Genomic DNA, 13,086 nt, shown 5'->3' with positions numbered 1-13,086 from the left:
GCAGATGACAGACTCAATGATTCCTCTGTAGAACTGTATCAGCAGCTCCTTGGGCGGTTTGAGCTTCCTGAGTTGGCGCAGAAAGAACATTCTTTGTTGTGCTTTTTTGATGACATTTTTGATATTAGGTGACCATTTTAGGTCATGAGATATGATGGAGCTCTAGAAATTTAAAGGTCTCTCCTTTGGATACTGTGTTGTCTAGTCTTGTGCGCGGAGGTAGGATGGGAGTGTCTCTCCTGAACTCTACCCCCATTTCTACTGTTTTAAGTGTCTTCAGTTCTAGATGTTCCAGTGGCACCACGAGGCTAGTTGTTCAACCTCCCGTCTGTATGCGCGGTTTCATCGTTGTCTCCGGAATGAGACCAATCACTGTTGTATCATCTGCAAATTCTTCAGTATTTTAACAGATGGATCGCTTTGGAGATGCAGTCATTGGTGGTATACAGAGAGAAGAGAAGTGGGTGAAAGTACACAGCCCTTGGGGCCCCCCCTGTGCTCATTTTACAGGTGTCTTGATGTAATTTTTCCTAGCTTCACCTGCTGTTTCCTATCTGTTAGGAAGCTTGTGATCCACTCTTGCACAAATATGCTCAGGTACTGCATAGCTGATTTAGTTTGGTTAGAAGAATGTCCGGTCTGATAGTATTGAATGCTGAACTAAAGTCAAACAAAGAGAACCCTTGCATAGGTCTTCTTGGCGCATTCAAGATGCTGTAGTGATATAGTGCAAAGCCATATTAACAGCATCAAGCCTGCTCTATCTGTTTGCCTCGGTATGCAAATTCGCAAGGGGTCCAACAGTGGATCCGGTGGATGGTTTTCTTTTCAAAAATGGTACATCACTAGCCTTTCAAAAGTTTTCATAACTACAGATGTTAGAGCAACTGGTCTGTAGTCGTTCAGTTCCTTGATGGAAGGCTTCTTCGGCACTGGGACGATAGTGGAGTGTTTGAAGCAGGAAGGAACATAGCACATCTCTAGTGATTTGTTGAAGATTTGGGTGAAAATGGGGGCCAATTGGACAGCACAGACTTTTAAGCAAGAAGGTGTTATCTTGTCTGGGCCTGGTGCTTTTCCAGGCTTCTGTCTGTGAAATAGATCTTGCACTTCCTTTTCTGAGATCACCAGGGGTTGTAAACCCAATTTATTTATTTATTTATTTATTTATTTATTATTTAAACTTTTAAACCGCCCCATCCCCGAAGGGCTCTGGGCGGTGTACAACACAAAAATGTAAATACAGTTAAATAAATAAATTACTAAAACCATTTTAAAACAGCGATAGCAGTAAAAGAGGCGTCCGCCAACCCCAATTTTAAAATTCTCCCCAGGAAAAGAGAGGGGGGAGGTGTATGCAGCCATGTTAGATGGAAGGCTCCAGGTGTGGCAGAATCAGCTGAGGTGGCCAAACTGGAGGGGCAATTACCATTTCAGCCGCTGGACCCTCCAAAGGCCCGGGCGGAACAACTCCGCTTTACAGGCCCTTCGGGCGGAATTCGGCATAAGGTCCACGCAGTTGGGCCCGAACAAAGCCGGGAGGAAGGCTGTTCCCACCAGGCCGGGCCCAGAGCCGTGAAGGCCCTGGCCCGTGTGGGAGAGGCCAGCCCACGCGCATCATTGAGGGCCAGGGATGACCACCAATAAATTGGCCTCCATCATGAAGCGTAAGAAGGCCGCGGCCGGGACATACGGGGTGATGCGGTCCCGAAGGTGCACGAGGAGTCCCCAGGCCGCCGTAAAGGCCTTGGGAAGGTCAACACCCAATACTTTGAAGATGATCCGGAACTCCACCGGGAGCCAATGCAGCTGGCTAATACAGGCTGAATATGATCGCAGTGAAATGGCGCTGCCTCGTGAGTAAAGCTGCTAGCTGCATGTTGAACCAGGCTTTTTAGTCTCCGGAGCAAAACGCAAGGGAAGGCTCCGCTGTGAGGAAGCGAAGTTACAATAGATCTAACCTGGAGGTGACCGTTGCATGGATCACAGTGGCTAGGTCCGCTTTGGGAGAGAAAAGCGAGCCAGCCGTCGGGCCTGGCGGAGGGTGGAAAAAAGCAACCCGGGTTATATGGGCCCACCTGGAGTCCCCCCATTGAAAGAGACGAATCCAGGTGGGACCCCCCAGGCGAGACGCGAGGGGGTCGGGCGCCTAATATGACCCCCTCCGCACACCGGGCGCTGGAAAGACCCGCCCTCTCTCCCTCGTAGCCGCAAGCCAGAGGATCTCCGGCCTTCGATGGGTTCTAGTTTTTAACCTGCTCTGGCGCAACCAACCAGCAACCAGCCTCCAAACAGTGCTGGAGAGCCGCAGGGGCGGCAAAACCGCTCCCCCCTCCATCAACAGAATGAGCTGGCGTGGTCATCAGGCGTACTTCGGTGACAAGTCAGCCCAAAACTCCGTACCAGTTGAGCAAGGGGTCGTGATGTAGATATTAAATATGCCAGCGGGGATAGTAAAGCCCTGGGGTACCACGCCGAAATCGTAAGCGGGCACTTCCGGGAGGCCAAATCCCCATTAATCTTCACTCACTTGCTGACTCTCGACCTCCGGAGAAACGAGGCAATCCACTGAAGGACAATGCCCCGCACCTCGGAGGCTGACCAGGCTGCGGGTCAAAAAAAAGGTCGTGGATCGACTCACATCAAACGCTGCGGTAAAGATCTAACAATACTCAGCAGCGCCGATCCGCCTCGATCAAGTTGAATATCGGAGTGTATCTGTGGACGGGCGACGAGAACAGTCTCCGTCATTCCATGCCCAGCACGGAAGCCGGACTGGAAGGGGTCGTAAAGTCGCATGTGTCTCATCCAAGAAAGCCTTGAAGCTGCTCCAACGACCACTCTCTCAATTACCTTCCCAGAAAACGAAAGATTCAAACGGGGCGGTAATTGGCCAGTATCCCGTAGGATCTAACGATGGTCTTTTAAGAGTGGGTGGACCACTGCCTCCTTCAACCCATCCGGAAGACTCCTTGCTCGAGGGAGCCATTGATGATACTCAACAGATGGGGTCGTAGCTCCTCCCTGCAGGTTTTTACAAGCCAGGAGGGCACGGATCCAGAGGACAGGTAGTTGGTCTAACAGCAGCTAAGGTCCTGTCAACAGCAGCTTCAGAGAGCAGGGAAAACTGGGCCAAACAAGGGCCTGAAGACGGCAAGGGAGCCTCCAGTTCACTAATTGTAGCTAACGTGGGGGAAAGATCATGGCGGAGCGACGCGACCTTATCCGCAAAAAAGCTCATAAAAGCCTCACAGCTAATACTCAATTGTGAATTTGACGACCTCTCTGATAGGGAGGTTAAAGTCCGAATTATACGAAATAATTGTGCCGGGCGAGAGCTAGCGGATCGGAGAGAGGCGGGGACGAAAGTTCTCTTCGCTTCCTCCGCCGCCCTCGCATAGGCTTTCATAAACGCCCTATAAGATGTTCACAAGAGCCTCGCCACGCAGATTTCCTCCACACTTTCGCTCTAGGCGTCTAAGCTAATTCGTTTCATATGGCGCAACTCCTCTGAATACCACGGGGCGCGCCGAGAACGAGGGCGAAGAGGACGCCGGGGGGGCAACAGCATCCATGGCATCGGAGAGCCGGGAGTTCCAGTCCTCCACCTGCTCATCGAGTGTGCCGGGCGGTACAGGGTCCCCGATAGAGCATTCAGGAAACCAAGTGGATCCATAAGTCTCCGCGGGCGGGCATAAATCAGCCCGTCGCCTAGACAGGGTGTTGTGGCAAGTCCATCCGGACCCTCAGGGCGTAATGGTCGGACCATGGCACTCTATCAATAGAGGATACGCACCAAATTAACCCTCGAATCTCGAAGACCAAATCCAGCGCATGCCCGGCCTCATGAGTGGGGCCAGAATTTACTAAGGAGAGGCCTAGCCGCCATGGATGACACTAGCTCAGAGCCATCAGACACGCAGGCGGTGTCGACATGGACGCTGAAGTCACCCAGGACAATAAGTCTGGGGAACCGCAACGCCCAGTCTGACACCACCTCCAGCAGCCGCGGTATCGCCTCCCGGTGCGCTTAGGCTTAATCGGTACACCAGGAGAATGGCCAGCCTCTCCGGGCCAACCACTAAGCCGACGCATTCCATGCCGGCGATCTCCGGACGGGACCGCCCTGAAGGGAATAGATTCACGGATGAACAGAGCCACTCCACCCCCCCGGCCCTGTGTTCGTGATCGGTGGAGGCACGCGAAACCTGGTGGCGCTAATTCGCACAAGGCAACAGTCTCGCCTTCGCGTACCCAGGTTTCGGTGACGCACGCCAGGTCCACCTGCTGGGCTCCAAGAAAATCCTGGAGCACTTTGGTCTTATTATTAATGGACCTGGCGTTAAATAGCACCAAAGACGAAGCAGGGTGTCCCTGATCCCGACCACCGTCGTTCTTCGGGATAGGTCGGAGGTCAGAAGGCGAACGAGCATAACCGTATCTCGTGCGCCTTCTATCATATGGCCACCGCCTACCGCAGTATCTACCCCGTCCCATCAGCACTGGGATCCCTAGCCCCAATTTTGGTGCCCCCATGACTCTGCCAACCTCCCTCCACCCAGAGCCTAACTAAACTTCCCACAGAAGGTGGGCCCAGCTCTGCCAATAAACGTTTCTAACCTAAACTAAAACTAAACTACAGACAGGCTGGGCGACTAACCATAGCTTACCCACAACTCAATACAAGAATACAGCCAATATTTACAGTCTATAACAAGTAAAAACTACAACACTCCCACTATACTACTCTCTCACTATACTCGTATAGATTATAAACACTATAACACAATCAAGAGTTTGGTGAAATTTAAAGGCCATTATAGGCCAGAAGAGGGTGCCAGGTGACAGAAAGAGCTGCTGCCACCAGCTCTCCGTGCCCCCTATAAGAATGTATGATATAATAATGTAGTCCACTGGCAAAGCCAATAAAACTGTGGTTCCCACCACCCAGACCAGCTGCTTCACATAGGACGTCCGAGTTAAGAAGATGGATCACTGGGGGATAACAACATGGGGGTACTGCCCGGGTGGCAGCCGGTGTGCTCCTGCCACCAGCCACCCTGCTTGACTCCCGAGCAGAGAACTCCACATTCAGAGATTGTTCATCAAGGTGTTGTCCATTCAGCTCTCTCACAGCTGATTCGTCTGATGCGGAGCCAGTAGTGATGTAATCAGGTATCAGTATCGATGCTCCCACAGCTCCCCGCTGCTCCGTCAATCCTTCGGATCGATCGCCTTGACTGTATGATCTATGCTGCGCAAGGGCAGATTTACAGCGCCGTGATCTTAAACGAGATGGTCGCGTCGTCGGCGCAGCTTCCACAGCCTCCGCAGCGCCACCTGCAGGGCCAGCCGCTTCGCCGCCTCCCGCAGCAGCCTCCGCAGCGCCACCTGCGGGGCCAACCGCTTCACCGTCTCCTACGGCAGGCCCCAGCGCAGCCGCCACACTCAGGTCTTTTTTACGACAGCGGCTCCCCGGCGGCGTTTATCAGGTCCTCGAGCCGTGAGCGAAGGGGGATTTCTGCCACCAATCCCCGACATCGCAGCCTCCAGGCTCCAACCACGGAAGCCGCGCCTGATGCTCTCCGGCTACAAGACTCCCGGTCCGATGGAAACCAAGTTGAAACGCCAGCGGGGATCACTGCCACTGACTCCCCGCTGCTGCGCAGAGCCACCCCGGCCGCTCCTTCCCCCGCCGGGCCAGCCCGCCATCGGTCACGACGGCGGGCACCGCAAGGCGAAAGCAGCAAGTGAGGTGAAAAACCCCGCAGAAAGCTGGGACGCAGGGAAAGCAGGAGGGCCAGGGCACAAGATAGAAGCATAGGGGAACCCCGCATACCTCATGCCACTGTCACGCTAAGCCTCGCTCTGTTTCACCTCCAGTCTATTTCGGCCCCACTAAAGTTGTTGCTCCAGGGGTCTACCGCCTGTTATTGTCGTCCTGTTGTTTTCCTTCGGAAATTATCGCAGCTTGTTGCAGCTTGTTACTTTCGTTCGCCAGACGGACCAACTTCCAACTTCTGACCTCCAAGCTGACCTCCAAGCTCTCAGGTACACAAATTATGAGAGTGGGCAAACTCTCATTCAGACTAAATTAGGCTAAACTAAGGAGGGGGGAATTTAAATTAAATTAAAATCAAATCGTGGCGGAGCTCCGCTGCTGAGCGTCCGCTGCGGGCGCCATCTTGACCATGCCTCAGGGCATGGGTTCAGTTGTAGGAAGTTTGGCTATTGTTGGTGCGTCTGAGATAGAGGTTGTGGAGAAAGGTGACTGTAGATTGTTTTCAAACCTACAGTAGAACACATTCAGGTCAGCTCTGCTCACAATTGCTGGATTTCCTTCAGCTTGGGAAGGTGGTTTGCTGTAACCGTGATATTTTTGAGAGTTTTCCACATGTTTGCTGTTGCCTCTGGCTTGGTGAAAAACTGATTTTTAGCTTTTCAGAGTAGTTTCTTTTTGCTGCTCTTGATCTCCCTTTGTTAATACATTTCTGGCCCGATTATACAGCATTCTCATCACCCTTTCTGTAGGCCTCTTCTTTGGAAATCCACGCAACTGCTTAAGTTTAGCTGTGAACCAAGGTTTGTTGTTACTATATAATAATGCTAAAGTTCCTGGTTGGTATATTGAAAGATCTTCACAGAAGCTGACATATGATGTTACCAGTATCTGTGAGTTCCATCCTAAATCTGCAGAGGTGCTCTTGTAAAATATTCCAGTCTGTACAGTCAAGGTAAGTTCTCTGCAGCTTTAACTTTGAAGCTCTTTCAGTCCAAGGTTCTCACTCGATTTCTAGTTATTGGTTTTGTGGCTTTAAATCTTTGTTTGTAAGCAGGTACAAGGTGAATCATGCAATGATCAGAATGGCCTACAGCTGCTCGTGGTAAAGACCGATAAGCATCTTTCAGTGTTGTATAGCAGTGGTCTAAGATATTCTTGCCTCTGGTGGGACAGTTGACATGCTGAAAGTATTTTGGTAGGTCTTCCCTTAAGTTTGCTTTGTTTAAATCTCCCAAAATAATAACCAGTGAATCAGGGTATTTGGCTTCAGCCTCCATAATCTGATCGGCTAGAGTTCTTAATGCCTTTTTTACAGACGCTTGTGGATGAACGTAAACCAAAAAGAACAGAACTGAATTTATCTCTCGAGGGGAATAAAAGGGTTTGCAATTAATAAGTAAGAGAATTGAGATCATCTACAAGATTTGTTTGCATGTACCTTTGTAAGATAATTGGGTGGTCACTGGGAAGTGGCATTCCAGTTATGGAGTCTAACTGGCGCATCCACTGTCATATTTTGGTCCCCACAGGAAGACCATCTGGCTCTTCCATATTTCCTGTGTTTGTACTGGCTCCCTTTCTGTGCTGCTTTCATGGCTAGCTTTAGAATTTCATCATTTTCATCGATTTTGTTTTGTTTGCATGGTATTGATACCCGTTTACTTTGCACTACTGTTGTTCACAGACTTCATGAAAAACAAGGAGGTAGAGATTAAGTAAATTATATTCTGCCCCCCCCGCCCCCCAGATCACAGTCAGAAGCTAAACAGTACTTTCAACTGGCTTCCAGCCTGTTTGCTTAAAATGCTTGAGATGCCCTCATAAAAGGGCTCATGCTCCAGCTATTTCAGCATGTTAGTCACAGTGATAGTTTCAATAATTTTATTTTAAACACGGCCAACAGTGAAATCCTATATACAGCTTGTCTAAACCCACTGCTTTCGATTGACTTAAGCTAAAGCAACTTTTGATATGATTGTACTGTTAATCATTTCCAGACAACTTGTAATTAGATATTATTTATTCAGAATTTGAAAAATATTATCGATTCGACACCACGTTTTGCAATGCAGCAGTTGATAGAGATGACCCAAAGGAAGAGACACTTGTTAACTGATGCTCAGCAGAAACTGATATGCAGGAGTGGGGAGAGGAGGAGGAGGAGGAGGAGGAGGAGGAGGAGGAGGAGGAGGAGGAGGAGAAGAAGAAGAAGAAGAAGAAGAAGAAGAAGAAGAAGAAGAAGAAGAAGAAGAAGAAGAAGAAGGATGGGAGGAGGAGATAGATTTACAATCTCCTTTCTCTTCCTCTCTTGCAACAAACACCCTGTGAGGTAGGTGGGGCTGAGAGAGATCCGAAGAACTGTGACTAGCCCAAGGTCACCCAACTAGGATGTGTCGGAGTGCACAATCTAATCTGGTTCACCAGATAAGCCTCCACAGCTCAAATGGCAGAGCAGGGAATCAAACTTGGTTGTCTAGATTAGAGTGCACCTGCTCTTAACCACTACACCATGCTGGCAAAAGCTAAGGATCTTTAATAGAGGATTCTCAACGGCATCACTAAGCTCCTAGATTTTGGGAGTAAAACACAATGGTAAAAGTGGTCTAAAATGAAAATTCATTTGTAGCATAGATGTGCTTTTGGGTTCAGGTTGCAGAAAACTGTCTGCTAATTTGTCTGCAAGACACTCAGTGGGGAAAGACAAATAAAAAAGCAGAGACTGTACCTGAATTGCAGAAGAATCCTGGCGAACAGGGGCCACTGGGAGAAGCTAATCCCCACCCACCACAGAACTTCCCTGAATGGAAGGGGAGGGAGTCGATTAAATCGATGGATTAAAAGATGATATACACAGTACAAATTCAGGTAAATGTTACAAGTGGCACAATACAGATTTCTATTACATTTACGGAGGGTAGACTCTTCTTGCATCAGTCCTGGTAGTCCTTGGTCTTCAACCATATAAACACAAACCAGAGCTGAGCCTGCTTAGCTTCCCAGATCTGATGAAATCAGGCTAGCCTAGACCAGTGGTGGTGAACCTTTGGCACTCCAGATGACATGGACTACAATTCCCATCAGCCCCTGCCAGCATGGCCAACTGGTCATGCTGGCAGGGGCTGATGGGAATCGTAGTCTATAACATCTGGAGTGCCAAAGGTTCGCCACCACGGGCCTAGACCATCCAGGTTAGAACAGTTACAAATTTACAGCATACCATTATTATTATAATTACAGCAGATAAGGGGCTGAGATTACAAGGGAATTAATTGCACAACACCAACTTGTGCATTTGTGATTTAGACAAAATTTGAACCAGGGATTTCCCAAGTCACAGCTCATTCCTTTAGGCATTGTGCTAAACCATCTGCAGGAGGCTCAATCGAAGGCCTTTACGAAGGCTTTGTGCAGAATAAAAATAAAAAGACAGCTGAATCCTGAGATGGCTCCTTACCTGCAGGGCATAATTGACATCTGTCCCCTAGGTCAACGCCAGTAGATGGGTTGTAAGTCCCAGGTGCGCAGGGATAAGGAGAGGGCCCCATTTTGGGTGAACAGTAAAATCCAGCTGGACAGGGATGCCTCGCGCCGTTTTGACAATACAAGCCAGCTGGGCAAGGGTAGCATTCTGCATGGCCTGAGAAAAGGGGAATGAGAAAGGAGCTAAGCAATTCCTCCCTCTCTCTTCTGATTCTCTGCTTGGGAGACAAATCCCCCACCCCACCCCAATACACAACATAAACTATTGTTATTCCAGAGCTCCTGCTTAGCCTGCATCAAAACAAAAGGAAAGCCACTGATCCTTGCTAACCAAGTCTTGCCTTCTGAGGGTGGGAACCACCAGGGTGAATCCTCCCTGGACTCTTTGCTGGGATAAACATTTTGGCCATAGCCATTTTATTAGCCAACCAAAACAGAAGCGTGAGGCGTAGCATGGGTCTTGATCTGGCCTGTCTGCTTCATAGCGAAGCTCCAATGGGCGGATGCCCTGTATTGGACTTCGCTTCACTGAAGGGCTCTGCCGGGCGGATGCTCCTGGCAAGACGTGATCTCCATTTGCCGGTTCGGCAGGGCAGTTGCCTCTTGCCGCCGTCGGCACTTCCAGATCATTACCCGTGCGCCACCGCCAAACGGCTATGACAGAAACATGCAACAATCAAATGAACCCAGGGAGAGGTGGGTGGGCAAATCGCCGGCTGGCCAAAGCACATGGCCAGAACAAAGGAGGGCTTTCCCCTTTAAAGGGCCAATCCGCCCTCCCCTCCTGGTGATGTCAGCCCTTGCCCAACATGGCCCAGGCTTCGCTTCCACCCTCAGTTAAGCGGAAGCGGTCACCTTGGCTCCACCCATCCCACCCCCAGAGGCAACCGCAGCCGGTGGGTGATTCACAGCTGTCTTTAGCGCTTCCTCCTGCTCCTGACCTGTAGTTGGGCTGTATTCTCCATCTGGGCAAAGGGAGGGCATTGCTGAGCCCGCGGGGCAGAAGTGCCCTTCGGGGCAGAGGTCTCCTGTTACTCTGTCCACTGGCCTTGTGGTTCGTGTGCCGCCCCTGCAGAAGAAACCTGGAAACAGAAGGGCAAGTGGCTTATAGTTGTATAACATCTCTCGTTGCTGAGGAAAACAGAAGAAAGAAGAAGAGGGGTTTGGATTTATACCCTGCTTTTCTCAACTGTGAGGAGTCTCAGAGTGTCTCACAAACTCCTTCCCTTCCTCTCCCCACAACAAATACCTTGTAAGGTAGGCAGGGCCAAGAAAATTCTGAAAGAGCTGTGATTAGCCCAAGGCAGGTGTAGGAGTGGGAAAACAAATCCAGTTCACTAGATAAGAGTTCACCACTCATGTGAAGGAGTGGGGAATCAAACCCGGTTCTCCAGATTAGAGTCAACTGCTCTTCACCACTACACAACACTGGCTCTCAGTACTGCAAGTACCAATCAAACACCAGGCTTTGCTACCATGGGCAGGTTAATCTTGGGGCCTGGAAATCTCCTGAAATGTTATTCAGGCTACAGAACATCAGTTTCCCTGTTGAAAATGGCTACTTTGCTGGATGGATTCTATCGCATTATACCTTTCTGAGGTCCCTCCCATCCCCAAACCCCGCCCTCCCCAGGCCCCACCCCCTCGATCTCGTTATTTTGCAACCCAGGTTGGCAACCCAAATCCTCCATCAGAAGCTGGAATCACACAGTGGTTCAAGAGAACGAACGGAAGGATACCCACTCGTATCCCATTGCAGCTGGAAGCTATGTGGCTCTAGGCAACCAATTCTCTGCCTCCGCCTTAGTCCTCCATCCACAGTAGATAATAACACTGTTGTAAAGATTACTGTGACAAGATATGGGAAGTGCTTTAACCGCTAAACACGTTGTACAAATGCTTGTAGGTATTATTAGTCAACTTGTAGCGTCATGGGTTTAGTTCAGTATCATTTCTTTGCAGGTGACCACAGGCCATTACAAAAACAAGCAAATAAATTTACGGCTTACAATCCTGTGAGCAATATACAAATTGGAAAAAAAAGAAGAACACGGAACGCTCAGCTATACAGTCTGAAATGCACAAGCTAATCGTGGAAATGATGAGCTGCCTTTTACACCCTGAGATAAGATAGTCTCCATAACACCAAACCTCATTTTAGGCAGCAAATTTGTTCCTAATCTTTTGTGCTGCCAATGCAAAGAGCTTATGAATCACGCATTTTTCTCTATCAGCAGGAAGATAAGCAGTTTTGACAGCTTCCCCTACATTAGGCATTCCCTCTCGACATTCTGCCAAAACTGTCCAGAGAAAGCATAGAAGAGACACTGAAATACACAGGGTGATTCCACATAGGCCAGTGGTGGCGAACCTTTGGCACTCCAGATGTTATGGACTACGATTCCCATCAGCCCCTGCCAGCAAGGCCAATTGGCCATGCTGGCAGGGGATGATGGGAATTGTAGTCCATAACATCTGGAGTGCCAAAGGTTCGCCACCACGGACATAGGCCAAATATAATCGGTTTAGGGGTGTGAAAAAAAGCATTATGAGGGGAAGTTCTCACAGAACTTGCCCCCTCCCTAATGCTTCTAACCCAGGGGTGTCAAATTTACAGCCCTCCAGATGTTCATGAACTACCATTCCCATCAGTCCCTCCCAACATGAACATTGGTTCTACTGGCAAGGGCTGATGGGAATTGTAGTTCATGAACATCTGGAGGGCCGCGAATTTGACACCTGTGTTCTAACCTATCATATTTGGCTGAACCTGGGTTAAATGAAGGTGGCTAAACTGGCAACTTTCCCCCTTTAACCCGAGTTTCAGATGCGTCTTGCTTACCTGTGTGAAGTACGGTAAGCAGGAAGCATTTTATTCCCCCCTCCCATCCACCGTTATGGTGGTTTCTCCAGGTGGCCGCCATTTAAGTGGATTCTCTAGGTGGCCAACATTTTGTGAGGGGTGTGTGGTGGATTCTTGGATGGGGGATTTTCAGGTGGAGGGATTCTCAGATGCACATTTCAGAGGGAAACACAGTGTACCTGTGCAAACCACATCCTGACACCGGGATCCCAGCGATCCCGGATGGCTCTTGCACCTGTCATGCAACAGCAACACAGGCAACACAGGTTCATTTAACCCATATGTTTTGCCTGTGCAGAAGGAACCACAAAAGATTTTGGCCAATATCTCCTGAGGCTTCAAATACAAATATTAACGGGGGCCTTGTGTACTTTCCCTCCAGAAAGTATGTCTAGCCCAGGGCTGGAGTAAGGGGGAATGGCACCCAGGGCATGCATGCACCCTGTGCTTCTGCCACACCCCCACCCACCACACCATGCCCCCGCCACGCCCTGGAATGCCCCCACACCGGTGCACGTCCGGTGTGTCGTGCACCCCTGTCCCCTTGGCACTACGCCACTGGTCCAGCCATAGCCCCCTTCCCAACTTTTTTCTGTAGCAATCCCTATACTTTGGAGACCCCAACCCAAGGATGTGAAGATCTCACCTCATTAGCATTCTGGAAGGGGTGTTGGGGAGTTTGTTGAAAGGATGTTTTGATAAACTGTCCCTTTGTCCTTGCCCATAATTGCTTCATATTTGGAAACAGCCTGTACCTTCGGGTTAATAGCACAGCCTTCATAACCTTGTATTAAGTGAACATGTTCATGGCTTACTTTGCATAACACCTCCTCAGCTGTTACCTTTCCTGTACTTAAGATTTACTGATCATATTATCATCATCTGATCATTATCATTATTATCATCCCAACAGATGGAAAAGATGCTCTCCAAAGGTTCCCCTGGGACTTCAATAACCACT

Source organism: Sphaerodactylus townsendi, linkage group LG12 (assembly GCF_021028975.2).
Source record: "Sphaerodactylus townsendi isolate TG3544 linkage group LG12, MPM_Stown_v2.3, whole genome shotgun sequence".
In the NCBI taxonomy this organism is placed as follows: domain Eukaryota; kingdom Metazoa; phylum Chordata; class Lepidosauria; order Squamata; family Sphaerodactylidae; genus Sphaerodactylus; species Sphaerodactylus townsendi.
This window is presented reverse-complemented; position numbering follows the sequence as displayed.